This window comes from Eptesicus fuscus, chromosome 7 (genome assembly GCF_027574615.1).
Source record: "Eptesicus fuscus isolate TK198812 chromosome 7, DD_ASM_mEF_20220401, whole genome shotgun sequence".
In the NCBI taxonomy this organism is placed as follows: domain Eukaryota; kingdom Metazoa; phylum Chordata; class Mammalia; order Chiroptera; family Vespertilionidae; genus Eptesicus; species Eptesicus fuscus.
The window spans coordinates 84677328-84698565 of record NC_072479.1 but is presented as its reverse complement, the minus strand read 5'-3'; the positions used below and the strand labels follow the sequence as shown (position 1 = coordinate 84698565).

General features: G+C 38.5%; 2 pseudogenes; one reads left to right on the top strand and one right to left on the bottom strand.

Moving 5' to 3' along the window:
• Positions 1-21238, top strand: part of LOC103285432 (polycomb group RING finger protein 6-like) — a 28302-nt pseudogene continuing 7064 nt past the window's right edge.
• Positions 15102-16029, bottom strand: LOC129149891 (taste receptor type 2 member 43-like; annotated as a pseudogene).

Sequence of the window (21238 nt, the reverse complement as noted above, 5' to 3'; positions counted from 1 at the left end):
ATGGTCTTCACTCATTCATTCTGGTCTTGTGGTTTCTCCTCTGAAAATTACTTAAAGATTCTGAGAGTATCAGGAGGTAAGAAAGAAGCAAAATATGGTGGCTTCTCAATGCTATTTTGCTTCTCACCAAAGAGTGCATCTCACCAAAAATATTTACCAGAAGTAATTGCTGCCATTTTGTGCTAAGACATAATATCTATTTTTCAATACCAAGCAACATATTTATAAGTACAGCTTGGAATGATAGAATGCATCTGTCTTACTAGCGACTATGTACTAAAAGCATCAATATCTCAGGAGGGAAATTTCAAAGTCCTGAATTTTTAAAGTTCTTGTGATTTCAAATACTTTGATAATGATTTTGTTTCCTAATTTTTGATGTAAATCAGTAACTACTTTCTTCATTGAGCCATATCCTTTTTAAGTTGGTGGTGTTGGTTCTACTTTCTGGATGGTATCAGTAAGGCAGGAAAGAAGTATGCTTTTGAAATGAAGATTCAAAGCCAGACTTTGTTAAACTATACAAATTGTATCCCTCTGAGAAAGACCAAAACTATCAGCCACGTTTGTGTGTTGCCAACATTTTTTAAACTTGCATCATTTTTTTTTTTTTTGTTTTTTTTATTGTTAACTTCTAAAAGAGATAAATTATCATTATTCTGTGTGAAGAGACTGTCTCCTATGTGGTTTATGGTCGGTAACATAGCCTTCAGTACAATAAAGACTTCATCAACATAAAAATATATATATATGTATATTCAAATAACCAAAATATAAATACATCAGTCAAAGAGACACAATCCTATTCCATGAATTATTTTTTAGGAGTCATTTTGCATTTACTTTATTTTGAATGTTACAAATGGGTCTCAGTAGCTTATTTCCATGATTTTAAGGTCATCCATGAATAATTTGCTCAAGCAATACATTTAAAATGAAAGAACATTCCATTTATAAAGCTTTTCACTTGATGTTAACTTTGCTAATTACCCACATAATTTAGATACAATAATCATTAAGAAATAATTCACACATTGCCCAAATTATGTGTGTAAACATTTGAAATATAAATCATTAAATGAGGTAACAGGATGATGATGGTGATGATGATGATGATGAAGGCAGTTAAATGGGAGATCTCTGAACATTGTGACTTTATCCACTTTTCTAAGAGACAGAATTCAGTGTAATGAAAGAACATTAGAGATATATTCCATGGCTTATGATACATAATTCTCAACATCAGGTCTAATTTGAAAGAACAATATCACCTAAAATTTTATCAAGAGTAAGTTACAAACAAAATATTTCTGATAATATATTTGCTATTTTTTACTGCATTATAAAATTAAGGCACTGTGAATCAAACAAAAAGAACTTTGCTGGTATAGAATTGTCATATGGAATACATATAACCTCTATATAAAAATACAGTATATAAACTTTATTTAATATTTAATAGCATCATTAGCAAGCAAACTTCTCTTCTCTGCTTATTACTTGCCCAGCTATTGTCATTAATCTGAATCATTTTATTACAGAAGTTGCACTACACTAAATATGTATTTTGCTTTTACAAATTTGCCTTTCTATGTCTCTGTCTTTTTTCTCCATCAAGGAACTAAGAAATTTATAGTTCTAATTTTTTCATTTTCTATTGTGTCCGTATGCCATGATTTATTTGTCCATTTTATAACCAATGGGCATTTATATGATTTCTCAATTTGAGCAATTACATGACTCCTTAATTTCAGCTATTAAGAACAGTAGTAACGTGCACATTTTTGCATGTATATTCTGTCACACATGTATGAAAAATTCTCTAGTATAACAAGGAGGAGTACAATTAATGGGTCCTAGGATATGCATGTTCACATTGAATGCATAATGCCATACTCTTGAACAAAGTTGTTTTATCAATGCATAATCAAATAAATATGGTATGAAAATTCCTATTATTTCATATCCTTTCCAACATTAGAAGCATCACACTAATATTAACACTTTCATATTTATATAACATATTACTGCACTTAACCTTTACAATTCTTTTTTGATTCTGCTTTCAAACTTATCTTTAGTTAGAAAAATTTGTGTTACTTTTTCGTTTTCAGTAACTGTAATTCTATATACACTTATTCATATTACATTGTATATTGTTTATACATTTATCAATATTTCATTATAGACTTTTATAACCATACTCCTCCAGGTCTCAAATACTCTACTGTTACCAGAAACTGTTAATACAGTGGAGATATGCCCTTTAGTCAAATTTTATGTCTTATCACTTTAAGAAAATATAATTACTAAAGGCATGTTGTAGGGAAACTTTAGTGCTCTTTAACAAACCCTGATATAAAGAAATGCTGAAGGTTTTCTATTAATATATTTTCCAATAGGATGCACAAGGTTATTTCAAATTCTGTCTATAAAGGCAAAGGTTTTGCTTTTCTCAGAGAATTTAAGTGCCACAGTGGCCTCAAGGCAATCTGTCTTAGCTTGCTGTTTCCCAAAATTATAATAAAAGAGTGGCCTGAGGGAAAGGCAGTTGAAATCACTATGACAAGCATCATGACTTGATAGGTCTGTACTTTAGTGAAGATCCAAATTGCTGTTAGAATAGAAATAATGTAAATGATGAAGAGGAGGAGGAACATTGTCACCATTTTCATGGCCCTTCTGTGGGCCTCTGTGCTTGAGTCCCCTGAGCCCGCCAGGTTGAGCTGAAAATTCTTGGTGTGTCTCACCAAGGACAGAAATAAAAGGAGCAAAGAGATCAGGGACAGGAAAAAGGGGATAATATAGGTCAAACTGAGAAGAAGAAGACTTTTAAGATAGAGCATTTCATTTTCTTCAAACCGCAAAGTCATATTTATTTCATGTACCCTGTAGGAATTCGTCCAGAATTCAGTAATAGCATCATGCGTTAAGAGGTTAAGGGACAGTAGGAAGAAAGACGCCAGGAAAAGCAGAAGAAGCACCCTGTTGACTCTCCACTTCAGCCACGTGAAAAAGGAGTGGGAGAAATTGGCGATCTTAAGGAAGTAGAAAACGCTGAGGCAGGTGGCAATCCAGGTACTTAAGTGATTAGTTAGTGCCCAAAGAATAGTAACCACCTTTGCTAGTTTACCAGTAGCGTACACATGTGGAGCTAGCCCCATTATAAATGAATCCAAGAGTATTACCAACAGTTGAATGATTCTGGCCAGAGCCAAGCTGGTGAGGATGAAATCAGCTGAGGAAACTTTCCCAGTCCTGAACCATTCGATGCAGTTCACCAGTCCGATGAACCCATTTCCTAGCACTCCTAAGATGAGTATTCCTGTTGCCACAACTAGAATGAAGACCTTCATTTCACTGGACATCTGTATAAGAATGTTTCTAATGTTGTGCCTCAATGAAAGCTTTATAGTGAAACAGTTGCAGATGGACATCCATTTATGATGCTTTCCATAAATATTTTCATCATAATTCCAGAAAGTACAACCAAAATTCTGCCTTGAGATATAGTTCCAGAGACCTTCACGAAAGAATAGTACATTCTATTTGTATTGTAATTCCAGTGCTAAACTGAACAGTTCTGTTAAGACACACACATTTCATGAATACTTACAGTATTCCTTATAGTCAGCTACCATATAAACGCAAATGATGTCCACTTATCTTGATACCAGCTGCAAATTTTCTTTTGCGCCTGACTCAATGGTGATGTAAAGTAAACATGCAAATCTGAGAGAGATTATTTTACACAAATGTATATTTCTATCTCCTTGGAACATACATATAAATGCAAATATTGTAAATTTTGAATAGTAATTGCTAGTGAGGAAATCTTTATAAAATTCTATTATTTGTTACTTATCAATAAAATTCTTGTACATATCAAGTATTTTTGTTGATGCAATTTAATTTATAGAAATAATTTATTACACTTATTTCTAATTCAAAGACCACACGCAAGTCCTAGAACAAATAACTAAAAATAATCATGGAGAAATATTATAGAAGCTAAATCAGAACTTATCAGCAATGTATACCAGGAATATACACAAGGCAGCTACAAACGTTACAATGCAAAATCAATTATACTTTTATGAAGACAGGAATATTTAGTGGGAATTTGAATAATTTAGAATTTATGAAGAAATACAGAAACAAAGAAAAGACTGCTGTAAAGGCATGTGAAATTATCAGTGACATGAACAAGTATGACGCCCTTCTAAACAGAGAAACCTCTTTTTGTCTTACAAAATGTTATTGGCTTTCCAATTGAAAGGTTTCTAAGTGCCCTCCAATATCCATGTCCTAAATGAAATGTCTTCATCTTTCTGGACAATAGAGTGACTATATTTTTCAGACTCGTTTACATATGGTGTGGCAAAGTGAATAATGTTGATCAATGTTTTGTGAGTGAGAATTAAGTCACCAGAGCACCATTTACAGGCCCACCCCCAAAAGATCTCAGATACATGCTCCCGCATGTATCTACCTTCTGCCTGCTGTCTGGAATGGCCATGATTCCAAGGCAATCTTGGAGGCCACATGTTTAAGGTGGCGTACTTGTAATCAGCCTTCTTCACTGGATAACAGCATAGAGGAGGCTCCTCAGACACATCAGGACTGTTTAAAAAGCAATAGGAAATTTAGATCATGTATGAGTCACTTTACGTTTTGGAGCCTATTGGTGACCGCTGTTCATTCACCCAGTCTAAGGCAGTAATTGGAACCAAAAACATGAAGATTTGTTAAGAGGCACTTGAGTCATGAAGAAACAGAACCAGGAAATCTATGCCATCTACTGATCTTGTGATGGGTTTTGATTTCATTGGTTTTTCAGATCTAATGTGGTTTATTCATGTATTTATTTAATATTTAAAATATCATTTTCTCCAACTATCCCATGGGCTGGGTTTTATGTCCTGGGGCCTTAGCAAGAAACGGGGAAGACATCCCACATTATAATTTTTATATTCTACTGGGGCAGACAGGCAATACAAAACAAATGAATAAATAAGATCTATGAAAGATATACATTAAGTTTTACATAATAATGTGAAGATTTCGTAATACGAAACTTTTAGTTGTTAAATAAGGTTATACATTTCATTATTATAATAAGACTTGCTACCAAAGTTATGTCATCTCATTTTAAGATTCATCATTTTGCACAAGATTATAATAAAAACAGATCTTGAAGACATTATTAATAATTATTACATAGACATGATAGATATCAATTTTTTAAATATATTTTATTGATTTTTATACAGAGAAGAAGGGAGAGGGATAGAGAGTTAGAAACACCAATGAGAGAGAAACATCGATCAGCTGCCTCCTACACACTCCCTACTGGGTATTTGCACGCAACCAAGGTACATGTCCTTGACTGGAATGGAACCTGGGACCCTTGAGTCCGCAGACCAATGCTCTAATAGATATCAGTTTTCATGTGTGCATAAAGGTCATTGACTTATGTACAACAATTATATACTACACTTATTGTGAGCATATATTTAAGATACGAAAATTTTTACTCCTTTTCTCTGAAATTTAAAGGGAATGTTTAGGTAGCAAGGTAGAGAAGATGATTATCAGTTCAGAGATGCCAACATAGTTTAGGATAATATAAATAAATTAACATTAGTTTTTTATTTCCTTGTTTTTGTCATTGTTGTTGATGTTAATCTTTTCTGAAGATATCTTTCATTGATTTTTAGAAAGTGTGGAAGGATAGAAAGGAGACAGAGATCGAGAAGCATCGATTTGAGAGGGACACATCAATTGGTTGCCTCCTACATGCTCCCAGACCCAAGCAAGGCCAGGGAATGAGCCTGCAACCGAGGTACCAGCCTGAAACCTTGGTACGTGCCCTTGGAGTCTGCATGCAATAAAGAGTGCTGTCTCTCCAGGAACCAGGATTCACAAGTGCAGGAATAAAGGGGTGAAAACGTGTCACCACTCACTATTGCTCCTAGTAACACAGTGACAAAATGTGTTTCCTGTTCCTATGACCTATGTTCTGCTGGCCTGGAGGTCATTGGACAAAGTGAGGAACTGTTCTACCAGGAGATACAACAATGATTTTATCAAACTGGAAATAAGACTGCCATCTAGCCATTTTGTACTCCTTAGGCCTCTGAATCAACAGGAAAGAAGGGAGAGACTGTGCTGGCTGGGGTAATTGATCTTGGCTCCCAAGGGGAAATTGAACACCATGCCCTTAGGTGTCCTACAATTCATATTGGAAACAATCTTTGGTTTGTCTTCTATAAATCAGCTTCTATGGGGAAACTAAATAAAACACATAACAACAAACACTTCAAGAAAGCATTTTCATTTTTATTAGTGATAATAAGGAAATGTATCCACACCTGTATCTTCCCAAACTGTGGTCACAAAATAGATATATTTATGAACTAGTCACACTCCTGTAATTTGATAGAAACCGGTCATGAATGTCTCATGAGGTTTTCCTTGATGGCAGCCTGTCTATTGCTGTGCCATTACCACAGGCTTTCATTATAGGGAAAGTTAAGGAGCAGAATTTTATCTCAAAATATATTCAAGAACACAACCACTGCCAAGGAGGAGGGAGCCACAGCCATGCTTCTCCCTGCCCACCTCCGCGGCCCCGCCCTCCCCGCCTGCCCCACATAACACACACACACACAACTCATTTTCTCTTCTGCCCTCACCCTGGTGCCCACAGGGCATGAGGAGGGTCCACCACCTTTGTCAGAGGCAAGAGCTCCTGGCTACTCATGCTCTTGGCCCCCTGAGGTGGAGTCAAGCACAACTTGGGCCACTTGAGGGTCCCCTTCCAGGAGAAGGAGGAGAAGTTGGAAGAGGATGAGGAGCTGGAGAAAAAAAGAGAAAGAGGAAGAGATGAGCCACTTCTCGCTGATGCTGGAGGGATATGGGCCAGAATCAAAGGATAAGAAAGAGCACATAAGAGCAGATTAATCCCTCTGAGCTGACCCCATTCATCTTGTGTTCCATTTGCAAAGGTTACAACTTAACGGATGCAAATACAATTACAGAATATCTTCATACATGTTGTAAAAGCTGCATTGTAAGACATTTTTACTATAGCAACAGATGTCCAAAATGCAAAACACTAGTTCATGAGACACAACCCCTTTATAACCTAAGGTTGGGCTGACAGTTACAAGACATAGTGGACAAATTAGTAATCAATCTAGAAGAAAGAGGAAAAAAGCAAATGCATGAGTTTATAAAGAAAGAGGTATAGAAGTATCTCAACCTACTTTTCTACAATCAGTCCCTGCAAGCAAAAGAAGATCTAAGAAAGCCTTAGAATCAGTGTTTCAGATTCCACCTGAACTTCGTATGTCTTTATTGTTAGAATTCATTGGTGCTAATGAAGGCACAGGATACATTTAGCGATTGGGAAAAAGGATTCTCCAGGTTTCAGGAAAAGCTGCCGGGACTGACCAGCAGACCCTGATTAATGGATAAATAGATTACTCTGACACACATTCTTGTGAAAGAAAAGGCTAAGGGGCTATTTGGCTTTAGGAACTAAGCATCTTAGATTGCCTGCCTCCTTAGACATTCATTGCAACAAATGCTTGAACTAAAATTAACCTCTAAATACAATCAGCAGGGTAAGCATTCTTGAGAAAACTCATGCATCTGTAGTGTCCTTTATGCAAGGATGTGTCTAAGTAAACGCCTGGGGGCTCAGACTTGTTTAGAAAGTCAAGGCAGGGGCAGGCACCTTCAGCCAACTCCCATCCCATGCCTCCCCACATCTTTCCCCTTTTTGTTTTCCTGGCTGCAAAAGACAGAGGAAGGTGGTGAACTTTCTTCTTTGAAATGGCGGGGTCTGCAAATCGAGTTTACTGCTCAATTCCCGATTTTGTAGACTATAACAAAACAAAGAGAATGATAATGACAGCAATGGTTAGTCTAATTAAGAAGACAGGGTACTTAACAAGTATTAAATCTTGCCTTCTAGCAAGGTGTAGGGGACAGGATTATAAAGTAGAAGGGACTAGAGTGAGGAATGGAGCTAGGTGCAGGCCTGGGGTCTGTAGACATCAACTATTATCAGGCGATGAGATGATGTTGATGAGATGATGCTTTGACTCCTGATGGGTCAGTATGACCATGCTTATCAGTTCTGCTTGCTGGATTCACAGCTGAGTTACCTCACTACTTCATACAGGCCTTGAAAAGGAAACTTTAAGAAAAACTTAACCACCTATTCACATAAATCTATGTTCTAAGACAGGAAAGAAATATGCTTTTGAAATGAAGATCCAAAGGCAGACTTTGTTAAACTATACAGACTGTACCCCTCTGAGAAAGACCAAAACTATCAGCCACTTTTGTGTGCTGCCATCATATTTTAAACTTGCATCCTTTTTTTGTTTTTTGTTGTTTACTTCTAAAAGAGATAAATTATTATTATTCTGTGTGAAGAGACTGTCTCCTATATGGTTTATGGTCAGTACTATAAGCATTCAGTACAATAAAGACTTCATTGACATTATATATTATAGTATATATATATATATTATATATATATATTCAAATAACCAAAATATAAATACATCAATCAAAGTGACACAATCCTATTCTATGAGTTATTTTTTAGGAGTCATTTTGCATTTACTTTATTTCTAATAATAGAAATGGGTCTCACTACCTTAATTCCATGATTATAAGATCAATTTAAAAAAGAATAATTTGCTCAAGCAATGCATTTAAAATGAAAGAACATTCCATTTCTAAAGCTATTCACTTGATGTTAACTTTGCTAATTACTAACATAATTTAGATACAATGAGCATTAAGAAATAATTTACACATTGCCCAAATTATGTGTGGAAACATTTGAAATATAAATTATTAAATAAGGTAATAGGATGATGATGGTGATGATGATGATGAAGAAGGCAGTTAAATGGGAGATCTCTGAAAGTTGTGACTTTATCCAGTTTTCTAAGAGTCAGAATTCACTGTAATGAAAGAACATTACGGATATCTTCCATGGCTTATGATACATAATTATCAGCATCAGGTCTAACTTGAAAGAAGAACACCACCTAAAACTTTATCAAAAGTAGCTACAAACAAAATATTTCTGTTAATATATTTTCTATTTTTTACCACATTATAAAATTAAGGCACTGTGAATCAAACAAAAAGAACTTTGCTGGTATAGAATTGTCATATGGAATGCATATATAAAAATATATAAAATATTTAATATAAAATATTAAATATAAAAATACAGATAAAAACTTTATTTCATATTTTAATAGCATTACTACCAAGCAAACATCTCTTCTTATTACATGCCCAGCTATTGTCATTAATATGAATCATTTTATAACAGAAGTTGCACTAAATATGTACAAACATACCCAAACACTACACTAAATACGTATTTTGCTTTTACAAATTTACCTTTCTATGTCTCTGTCTTTTTTACTCCATCAAAGAACTAAGAAAATTTTAGGTCAAATTTGTTCATTTTCATTTTTGTGCTGTATTCTATTTGTGTTGTATTCTATTTCCGTGATTTATTTGTCCATTTTATAACTAATGGGCATTTATATGATTCCTCAATTTGAGCAGTTACATGACTCTTCAATTTCAGCTATTAAGAACAGTAGTAACATGCACATTTTTGCATATTTATTCTGTTACACATGTACGAAAAATTCTTTAGTATAAAAAGGAGAAGTACAATTAAGGGGCTTAGGATACACATCTTCACATTAAATGCATAATGCCATAGTCTTGAACAGAGTTGTTTTACTAGTGCATAATCCAAGAGATACAGTATGAAAATTCCTATTATTTCAGATCCTTTCCAACAGTAGAAACATCACACTAATATTAACACTTTTATGTTTATATAACATATTATTACACTTAACCTTTACAATTCTTTTTCAATTCTACTTTCAAACTTATCTTTAGTTAGAAAAATTTGTGTTACTTTTTCACTTTTGGTGACTGTGATTCTATATACATTTACTCATATTGCATTGTATATTGTTTATACATTTATCAATATTTCATTATAGACTTTTATAACCATACTTGTTCAGGTCTCAAATACTCTACTGTGACCAAAAACTGAAGACATGTCCTTTAGTCAAATATTATATCATATCACTTTAAGAAAATATAATTACTTAAAGGCATGTTGTACGGAAATTTTAGTGCTGTATAACAAACCCTGATATAAAGAAATGTTGGAAGTTTTCTATTAAGGTTTAGGATGCACAAGGTTATTTCAAATTCTGTCTATAAAGGCAAAGGTTTTGCTTTTCTCAGAGAATTTAAGTGCCACAGTGGCCTCAAGGCAATCTGTCTTAGCTTGCTGTTTCCAAAAATTATAATAAAAGAGTGGCCTGAGGGAAAGGCAGCTGAAATCACTATGACAACCATCGTGACTTGATCTGTCTGTACTTTAGTGAAGATCCAAATCGCTGTTAGAAGAGAAGTAATGTAAATGATGAAGAGGAGGAGGAACATTGTCACCATTTTCATGGCCCTTCTATGGGCCTCTGTGCTTGAGTCCCCTGAGCCCGCCAGGTTGAGCTGAAAATTCTTAATATGTCTCAACAAGGACAGAAATAAAAGGAGCAAAGAGATCAGGGACAGGAAAAAGGGGATAATATAGGTCAAACTGAGAAGAAGAAGACTTTTAAGATAGAGCATTTCATTTTCTTCAAACCACAAAGTCATATTTATTTCATGTACCCTGTAGGAATTCAACCACAATTCACTAATAGCATCGTGCGTTAAGAGGTTAAGGGACAGTAGGAAGAAAGACGCCAGGAAAAGCAGAAGAAGCACCCTGTTGACTCTCCACTTCAGCCACGTGAAAAAGGAGTGGGAGAAATTGGCGATCTTAAGGAAGTAGAAAACGCTGAGGCAGGTGGCAATCCAGGTACTTAAGTGATTAGTTAATGCCCAAAGAATAGTAACCACTTTTGCCAGTTTACCAGTAGCGTACACATGTGGAGATAGTCCCATTATAAATGAATCCAAGAGTATTACCAACAGTTGAATGATTCTGGCCAGAGCCAAGCTGGTGAGGATGAAATCAGCTGAGGAAACTTTCCCAGTCCTGAACCATTCGATGCAGTTCACCAGTCCGATGAACCCATTTCCTAGCACTCCTAAGATGAGTATTCCTGTTGCCACAACTAGAATGAAGACCTTTATTTCACTGGACATCTGTATAAGAATGTTTCTAATGTTGTGCCTCAATGAAAGCTTTATTGTGAAACAGTTGCAGATGGACATCCATTTACGATGCTTTCCATAAACATTTTCATCATAATTCCAGAAAGTACAACCAAAATTCTGCCTTGAGATATAATTCCAGAGACCTTCACAAAAGAATAGTTCATTTTATTTGTATTGTAATTCCAGTGCTAAACTGAACAGTTCTGTGAAGACACACACATTTCAGGAATACCTGTAGTATTCCTTACAGTTAGCTACTATCCTATCTAATAAAGAGGAATATGCTAATTGACCCTCACACCATTGCAAATATGGTGGCACCCACAGCCAATAAGGAGGGAATATGCTAATTGACTGTCTCTCCCTCAAAGATAGCAGCACCCACAGCCACAAGATGGCAGCGCCCAGACCCCTAAACCATGACGTGCATCTGCCTCCAGAATCCCCCAGTCCCCTCAGCACCCTATCACCCAGGTCGGCCCGAGGCACAGGCCAGCCTCAGATGGCGGCTGTCCAGCCGCCCAAGGACGCCCAAGGTTCAGGTTACCAGGGCCGGCTGAGGCTTGTGCTGCTGGAAGTGGCATCAGCAGAGGTGTGATGGGACGTTGCCTTCCCCTTGATCACCAGGTCGCCTCTCACAGAGATCTTCACAAAAGAATAGTTCATTTTATTTGTATTGTAATTCCAGTGCTGTGAGAGGGGAGGTGGGGCTGAGGGACCCCCCTCCAGGGCATGAATTTTCATGCACCAGGCCTCTAGTATAAACATAAATGTTGTCCACTTATCTTGACACCAGCTGCAAATTTTCCTTTGTGCCACTGACTAAATGGAGAAAGTAAAATATGTAAACATGCAAATCTGAGAGAGATTATTTTCCACCAATTTGTATTTTTATCTCCTTGGAACATACAACTAAATGCAAATATTTTAAATTTTGAATAGTAATTGTTGGGGGGAAAGCTTTTATGTAAGTCAGTTAAGATTTGCTACTTATCAATAAGATCCTTGTACATATGTACTATTTTGTTTATGTAATTTAATTTACATAAATAACTTATTGCAATTATTTCTAGTTGAAAGAGCACACTCAAGTCCTAGAACAAATAACTAAAAATAATCATGGATAAATAGTATAGAAGTTAAATCAGAAGTTACAAGCAATGTATAGCAGAAATATACATAAGGCAGCTACAAATGCTACAATGCAAAATCAATTCTAGGTTTGTGATGTCAGGAATATTTAGTGGGAACTTGAATTATTTAGAATTTATGAAGAAATACAGAAATAAATTCAAGACTGATGTAAAGGCATGTCAAATTATCAGTGACATGAACAAATATGACACCCTTCTAAGCAGAGGAACTTTTTTTGTTTTACAATATCTAATTGGCTTTTCAACTGAAAAGCTTCTAAGATTTCTAAGTGCCCTCCAATATCCATGTCCCTAAACAGAATGTCTCCTTTCTGGGCAATAAAGTGACTATGTTTTTCAGACTCCCTTGCAGATGGTATGGCAATGTGAATGATGTGGATCAATGTTTTGTGAATGAAAATTAAATGCACCATTTATAGGCCCACATCCAAATTATCTCCCACACAAGCTCCCCAGACATCTTTCTTCGCCCTGCTGTTTGCAATGGCCATGATTGAAGGCAATTATGGAAGCCACATGTCTGTGATGGCAGAGTTGTGATCAGTCTTCTCCCCTGGATAACTGCATAGAGGAGACTCCTTGAACACATCAGGACTGTTTAAAAAGCAATAGGGAATTTAGATTATGTTTGAGTCGCTTTATGTTTTGGACCCTATTGGTGACCACTGTTCATTCACCCAGTCTAAGGCAGTAATTGGAACCAAGCACATACAGATTTGTTAAGAGGCACTGGAATGGTGAAGAAACAGAACCAGGAAATCTATGCCACCTACGGATTTTGTGATGGGTTTTGATTTCATTGGTTTTCCAGATCTAATGTGGTTTATTCATATAATTATTTAATAATTAGAATATCATTTTCTCCAACTATCCCATGGGCTGAGTTTTATGTCCTGGAGACTTAGCAGGAAACAGGAAAGACATCATCCCAAATTATAGTTCTTGTATTCTACTGAGCAGACAGGTAATAAAGAAACAAATGAATAAATCAGATGTATGAAATATATACATTAAGGTATAGATATTATTGTTAAAATATCATAATACTAACATTTTAGTTGTTGGACAAGGTTATACTTTTCCTTCTTTAAAAATTGTTTTTTCATTCTATTTTAATTGTTTAAAGTATTACATATGTCTCCTTTTCCCCCTATTGAGCACCCCCCAGTCATTCCCACCTCCCAGGACAAACCCCCCCCCCACCCCTGTTTTTTAACAAGGTTCTACATTTCTTTCTTATGATAGAACTCAAAACCAAATATATTTCAAAACACTGTCTATTTCACCATTTTCCATAAGATTATATACAAACAGATCTGAAGACTTCTTTATAATTATTACAAAGACATCATAGATATCAATTTTCATGTGTATAGAAAGATCATTGACTTATGTACCATAATTATATACTACACTTATTCTGAGCACATGTTTAAGACAGGTAAAATTTAAATATTTTTCTCTGAAGTTTAAAGGAATTCTTAAATAGAAAAATGGAGCAGATGATTCCAACTTCAGAGGCCCAAACATGGTGAATATGTAAACTAAATAAATTGATATAAGTTTTTGAATTAGAAAATGTCTTCTCAATTCAAAAACAATAGCATCAATAAAAAAATCATGATTATTTTGCTTTCTTCTTTATGACTATTGCAGAACGTGTTTATTTTCTAAGCTTTCACCTACTGTATTAAATCTAATTGTAATGCCCAGTGTTCAGAATCCCCAAACACCCCCCCCCCCCCCAGGAAGGAGCCAAGACCCGCTGTAACTGCAAGAGAACCTTTATTCGTGCTAGCACGAGCTCTCATCTCCAGCAATCACTGGGGAAAAAGAGGACCTCTCTCGCCAGAACAAAGGCTTTAAAGGGGGTCTCAAGCAGTGGGCAGGGAGAGTGTTTATGACCCCCATGATTGGTCAGGGGTAGGGTGAGGGGTCCAGTTACACAGGGGCACACTGGACAGCTTGCCTAAAGTGGACTGAGTCCATCTCTCTACATTCCTATTAGCAGGTACGTGCAACTGTTACATTCTTGCAGTCTACAGGGAGGGGCAGCACGGTAATTTGGCTCTATCATTAATAATCTTTAGTACTATTTATTGTACATGAATATGAAATACTTTCCAAATATGTTTGTCACTCTTTAATTTCATTATGTGCATCTTTTCCCAAGAGTTCTGATTGTTATCTATTAGCCAGGAAGTAAGAATTCATGATGTAACAATATCTATTTCAAGCATGTATCCTCAGTGTATGATTTAGAATTGAATACCCTTACTATCCCAAAGATTGGATTTAAACTCACTGTGGTACATATGTGTGGTACTAATTACAATGGAAAATGTCAATAATCCCCTGAGATGAGTTATCAGTCCTTAAAAACACATAAATATAGACCATAAGTTCTTTGCTTGAAAGATGATAACATAGAATATGAAGTGTTCATAAATTTATAATTCTGAGTAATTTCTTACAATCTTTTATAAAATTAGATTGCTTACCTGAAAAATATAATATGGCAATCATATAATCTTTCTTGTATTTTTTATAAACATCCACACCTATATATATTTTTGTGATAAACTTCTATACAAGTTTTCTAGGTATACCTTACCTAATTCCATACACTTTAAGAAATGTAGTAGGAAGTACAAAACATTGCAAACTTCGCCAGATTATTTTCTTGCAGAAGAATCAAGTGCCTCATTAATCAAGTGCCTCATTCCTTTCCTTCAGCCAGCACCTCACCTGCCTCAGAAATGACAGAAAGGCCTGTCTCAGCTTCTTATTCCCCCAAATCAGGATAAATGAGTGGCTTGATGGATACAGGATTCCAGGAACTTTGCAAAGCATCTAAAGTGAATTGTTCTGCTGAGTACTTGAATTCCAAAAAGATGATTTGAGCGAAGAAGAAAATGACAAACAACAAGAGAAAGGAGATCACAATTTGCATGGCTCTTATGTGGACCTCGGTGCTGGGATCTTGGGATCCTTTGCCACTGAGCTGCATCCTCTTCAGATGTTTCCACAGGGAAAAGATTAACAGCAGAACAGCTGTCAGAGACATAGTAAAGAGTATGACGTTTGCAAGCGTGAATATGATCACATTTGAAAGGTGTGCGATGTCCCTCAATTTGCTCTCCCAAGTGATGTTTCCTTTATATTCATTCATCTGCATTTTTGCATCTGTGCTTACCACTGCAAGATGAACAATGAAGAAGACCAAAGTGCCCCAGAGTATCATGAGAACCACTCTGTTAGCTCTCCATTTTAGGTGAAGAAATAAAAGGCTGGAGAAATTGGCTATCTTGAGCAAATAAAGTATGCTGAGGCTAGTAGCAAGCCACAGACTAAAATGGTTGCTTACTACCCAGGTAATATGAACAATAGTTTTTAGTTCTGAACTATAGATGGCTGGATGCAACACAGTTCCATACCAATGGAATACTATTATCCCAAGCAAACTAATTCTGGAGACCGCCAGAGCAGTGAGAATTCCATCAGCACAGGAGATCTTGTGTTTCTTGACCCAGTCAATGCAGTTCACCAGCGCTATGAAGCCATTGGCAAAACTTCCTAGAACACATTGCACTATTATGAGGATGGAAAGAATTCTCTGTAATAAATGTATCATGTCTAAAAAAAAAAAAAAAAAGCCAAGTCGAATATTATTGGTCATTAATCCTTTACTATTCTGACCTTAAGTTCTATTTGCAGCTGATCTTGAATGTGTATAAAATTCTTCTTTCTTTTAAATTCTATGGCCAATGCCACGCAGGAAAGCACCAGGGAATGCTAATGCAAGAGTTCAATGTTTTCTTTATGAAAACATTGTTATTACCCAAACAGCTCAAATTAACTGCTATTCAAATAATGTCCTTGCTGTAGGCTGGAATATATCATAACTGATGTTGTTGTAAAAGCTGAATTCTCATTTGCTAGCATGCAAATATAGACATATTCTCTTTCATTGATTTGTAATTTTCTTTGTTTAAGCTCTCCATAATTTGTATTCATCAACTTTGTCATTAGGAAAACATAAAAGCCCAATGCATTGAATATATAGTGAAAGCTATCCTATATAATAAAGAGGTAATATGTAAATTGACCGTACCTCTGCTACACCCACAAGCCATGCCCACCAATCAGGAGCGAATATGCAAATAAACCCAACCAAGATGGCTGTGGCCACAGAGAGCAGGAGGGAGGCTTGGGTTTCGCCGGCAATGGAGGAACCCAAGCTTTTCGCCTGCCCTTGCCGGTCCAAGCCTCCATTGCAGGCTACAAAGTTTCAATGATAGAAGATAAATAAATCCCAACAAAAATGGGGGCAGCCACAGAGCTGGAGAGAGCAGGAGGCCTGATGTGCCCCCAGAGATGGAGGAAGCCAAGCTTTCCACCTGCCCTGGCCAGCCCAGGCCTCCGCACCAGGCTACAAAGTTTAAATTATAGAAGATAAATAAATCCCAGATACCAGGGCCTCCACTTGGGTCGCCGGGGCGAGTGGCCAACCTGCAAACCACCACAGGAACCTCGCCCAGGCTGCCCCACCCCCCCCCAAGGAAACCCCCAACTTGATCTGGGACACCCTTCAAGGCAAACCAGTTGGCCCCCACCCATGCACCAGGCCTCTACTCTATTGAATACTATCTAATAAAAGAATAATATGCAAATTGACTGTCATCCCAACACACAACATGTCTGCCCCCATGTGGTCAAAGATGACTGCCCCCATGTGGACACAAGATGGCTGCCACAAGAAGGCCAGCAGGAGAGGGCAGTTGGGAGGGACCAGGCCTGCAAGGGAGGGCAGATGGGGTGATCAAGCCTGCAGGGGAGGGTAGTAAGGGGTGACCAGGCCTGCAGCGAGGGCAGTTAGGGGCAAACAACTGGCAGGGGAGCAGTTAGGCATCAATCAGGCTGGCAGGGGAATGGTTAGGGGGTAATCAGGCTGGCAGGCAGAAGCTGTTAGGGGCAGTCAGGAAGGCAGGCAGGTGAGCAGTTGGGAGCCAGCAGTCCTGGATTGTGAGAGGGATGTCCCAGATTGGAGAGGGTGCAGGCTGGGCTAAGGGACACCCTCCATCCACCGTGCACGAATTTTGTGCACCGTGCCTCTGGTCCTATATAATAAAGAGGTAATATACAAATTGACTGTCACTCCAACACATAAGATGGCTGCCCCCATGTGGTCAAAGATGGCCACCCCCATGTGGACACAAGATGGTGAGCAGGGGAGGGCAATTGGGAGGGACCAGGCCTGCAAGGGAGACCAGTTGTGGGGGAGGGGGGGAACAAGGCCTGCATGGAAGAGCAGTTGGGAGGGAAAAGACCTGCAGGGGAGGGCAGTTGCAGGGGACCAGGCCTGCAGGGGAGGGAAGTTTGGGGTAACAGGTCTGCAGGGGAGGGCAGTTGGAAGGGACAAGGCCTGCAGGGTAGGGCAGTTTGGGGTACCAGACCTGAAGTGGAAGGCAGTTTGGGGCAACCAGGCTGGCAGGGGAGGGCAGTTAGGGGTGTCCAGGCCAGCAGGGGAGGGTAGTTAGGGGTGACTGGGCCAGCAGAGGAGAACAGTTGGGGATGTCCAGGCCTCTAGGGGAGAGCAGTTTGGGGTGACCGGGCCTGCAGGGGAGAGCAGTAAGGAGTGATCGTGCCAGCAGGGGAGAGCAGTTTGGGGTGACCAGGCCTGCAGGGGAGGGCTGTTGGGGGCAACCAGGCCTGGAAGGGAGGGCACTGGGGGGGGACCAGGCCTGCAGGGGAGGAGAGTTAGGGGTGACCAGGCTGGCAGGGGAGGACAGTTAGGGGCAACCAGGCTGGCAGGGGAGGGCAGCTAGGGGTGACCAGGCCTGCAGGGGAGGGCAGTTGGGAGTAACCAGGCCTGGAAGGAAGGGCACTGGGAGGGACCTGGCCTGCAGGGGAGGAGAGTTAGGGGGGACCAGGCCTGCAGGGGAGGACAGTTACGGGCAACCAAGCCAGCAGAGGAGGACGTTTAGGGTTGACCAGGCTGGCAGGGGAGGGAAGTTAGGGGCAATCGGGCCAGCAGGGGAACACTTAGGCATCAATCAGGCTGGCAGGGGAGTGGTTAGAAGGTAATCAGGCTGGCAGGTAGAAGCAGTTAGGTGCAATCAGGCAGGTAGGCAGGTGAGCAATTGGGAGCCAGCTGTCCTGGATTGTGAGAGAGATGTCCGACTGCTTGTTTAAAGGAATCAGGCATAAATGGGCAGTCAGGCATCCCTCAAGGGGTCCCAAATTGGAGACAGTGCAGGCTTGGCTGAGGGACACCCCCCTCTCCGTGTACAAATTTCATGCACCGGGCCTCTAGTCAAAGGACAAGGACAAACACTTAAGAGCAGATTAATCCCTGAACTGACCCCATTCATCTTGTGTTCCATTTCCAGAGGTTACTTAACAGAAACCCATGCAACTACAATACAGAATATCTTCATACATGTTGTAAAAGCTGCATTGTAAGACATTTTTACTATAGAAACAGATGTCCAAAATGCAACACAGTAGTTCATGAGACACAACCTCTTTATAACATAAGGTTGGGCTGACAGTTACAAGACATAGTGTATAAATTAGTAACCAATCTAGAAGAAAGAGGAAAATAGCAAATGCATGAGTTTATAAAGAAAGAGGTATAGAAGTACCTCAACCTACTTTTCTACAACCAGTCCCTTGAAGCAAAAGAAGATCTAAGAAAGCCTTAGAATCAGTGTTTCAGATTCCACCTGAATTTGATATGTCTTTATTACTAGAATTCATTGGTGTTAATGAAAGCAAAGATACTTTAAGCTATTGAAAAAAATGTTTCTCCAAGTTTCAGGAAAAGCTGCCGGAACTGTCCAGCAGACCCTGAGTGATGGATGAATAGATTACTCTGACACACATTTTTTGTGAAAGAGAAGGCTAAGGGGCTATTTGGCTTTAAAACTAAGCATCCTTGATTGCCTGCCTCCTTAGGCTTTTATTGAACTACTAGAGGCCCAGTGCATGATTGAATCATGCACGTGTAGGGTCCCCTACACGCTTCCACTTTTGATCGCGGGGGAGCTGGGTGCCTGTCTGCTCGTGCATCAGGCCTTTTGGAAGCCTCCAGCGCGGCGGAGGCTTCCGAAAGGCCTGGTGCCGGAGCAGACAGGCACCCAGCTCCCCCGCTTTTGATGGTCCATGGTGGGACGTGAGCTCGCTGCCCCAGAGGCTCCTTCTGTGCCACAGCACAGCCATGGCGCAGACGCTGAGCGCGCGTCGCCAGCAGCCTGCTGGCCCAATCGGCTACCCCGGCCACCCTGAGTCCCGCCCCCTGTGCCTCCTGCTGGCCCAATCGTGGGCGTAGCGGAGTGATGGTAATTTACATATTACCATTTTATTAGGTAGGACAATTAACTATTAGATACAATCAGCAGAGCAAGCATCCTTGAGAAAACATATGCCTCTGTAGTGTCCTTTAAGCCAGGACGTGTCTAAGTAAACACCGGGGGGCTCAGACTTGTTTTAAAAAGTCAAGGAAGGGGCAGCCACCTTCAGCAACTCCTCTCCAATGCCAAGCCACAGAAAGCAAATATTTGGGCTAGTAGAAAACTTTCTGAGAAGAAAAATGGATCTTGACCTAGCTTGTCAGGTAGAAATCATTTCTGGCCATCACTTGTTAGAGCAAAAGAATCTCTAAGGGAAGTTGCATGTGTAACAGCTGATGCAGCAATGCAAGCTAATTGGCCTAGAGCAGATCTGATGGTCCATGGGCTAAACATAGATGGTCTTCACTCATTCATTCTGGTCTTGTGGTTTCTCCTCTGAAAATTACTTGAAGATTCTAAGAATATCAGGAGGTAGGAAAGAAACAAAATAAGGTGGCTTCTCAATGTTATTTTGCTTCTCACCAAAGAGTGCATCTCACCAAAAATATTTACCAGAAGTAATTGCTGCCATTTTGTGCTAAGACATAATATCTATTTTTCAATATCAATCAACATATTTATAAGTACAATTTGGAATGATAGAATGCATCTGTCTTACTAGCGACTATGTACTAAAAGCATTAATATCTGAAGAGGGAAATTTCAAAGTCCTGAATTTTTAAAGTTCTTGTGATTTCAAATACTATGATAATGATTTTACTTCCTAATTTTTTTATGTAAATCAGTAACTACTTTCTTCATTGAGCCATATGCTTTTTAAGTTGGTGATGTGGATTCTACTCTCTGGGATGGCATCAGTATGGCAGGAAAGAAGTATGCTTTTGAAATGAAGATTCAAAGCCAGACTTTGTTAAACTATACAAATTGTATTCCTCCAACAAAAACCAAAACTATTGGCCACTTTTGTGTGTTGCCATCATATTTTAAACTTGCATCGTTTTTTTTCTTTTTGTTGTTTACTAAAAGAGATAAATTATCATTATTCTGTGTGAAGAGACGGTCTCCTATGTGGTTTATGGTCGGTAACATAGCCTTCAGTACAATAAAGATTTCATCGACATAAATATATATATATGTATATTCAAATAACCAAAATATAAATACATCAATCAAAGTGACACAATCCTATTCCATGAGTTATTTTTTAGGAGTCATTTCTAATGATAGAAATGGGTCTCAGTAGCTTAATTCCATGATTTTAAGATCATCCATCAATAATTTGCTCAAGCAATACATTTAAAATGAAACAATATTCCATTTTTAAAGCTTTTCACTTGATTTTAACTTTGCTAATTACTAACATAATTTAGATACAATGAGCATTAAGAAATAAATTACACATTGCCCAAATTATGTGTGTAAACATTTGAAATATAAATCATTAAATAAGGTAACAGGATGATGATGGTGATGATGATGATGATGAAG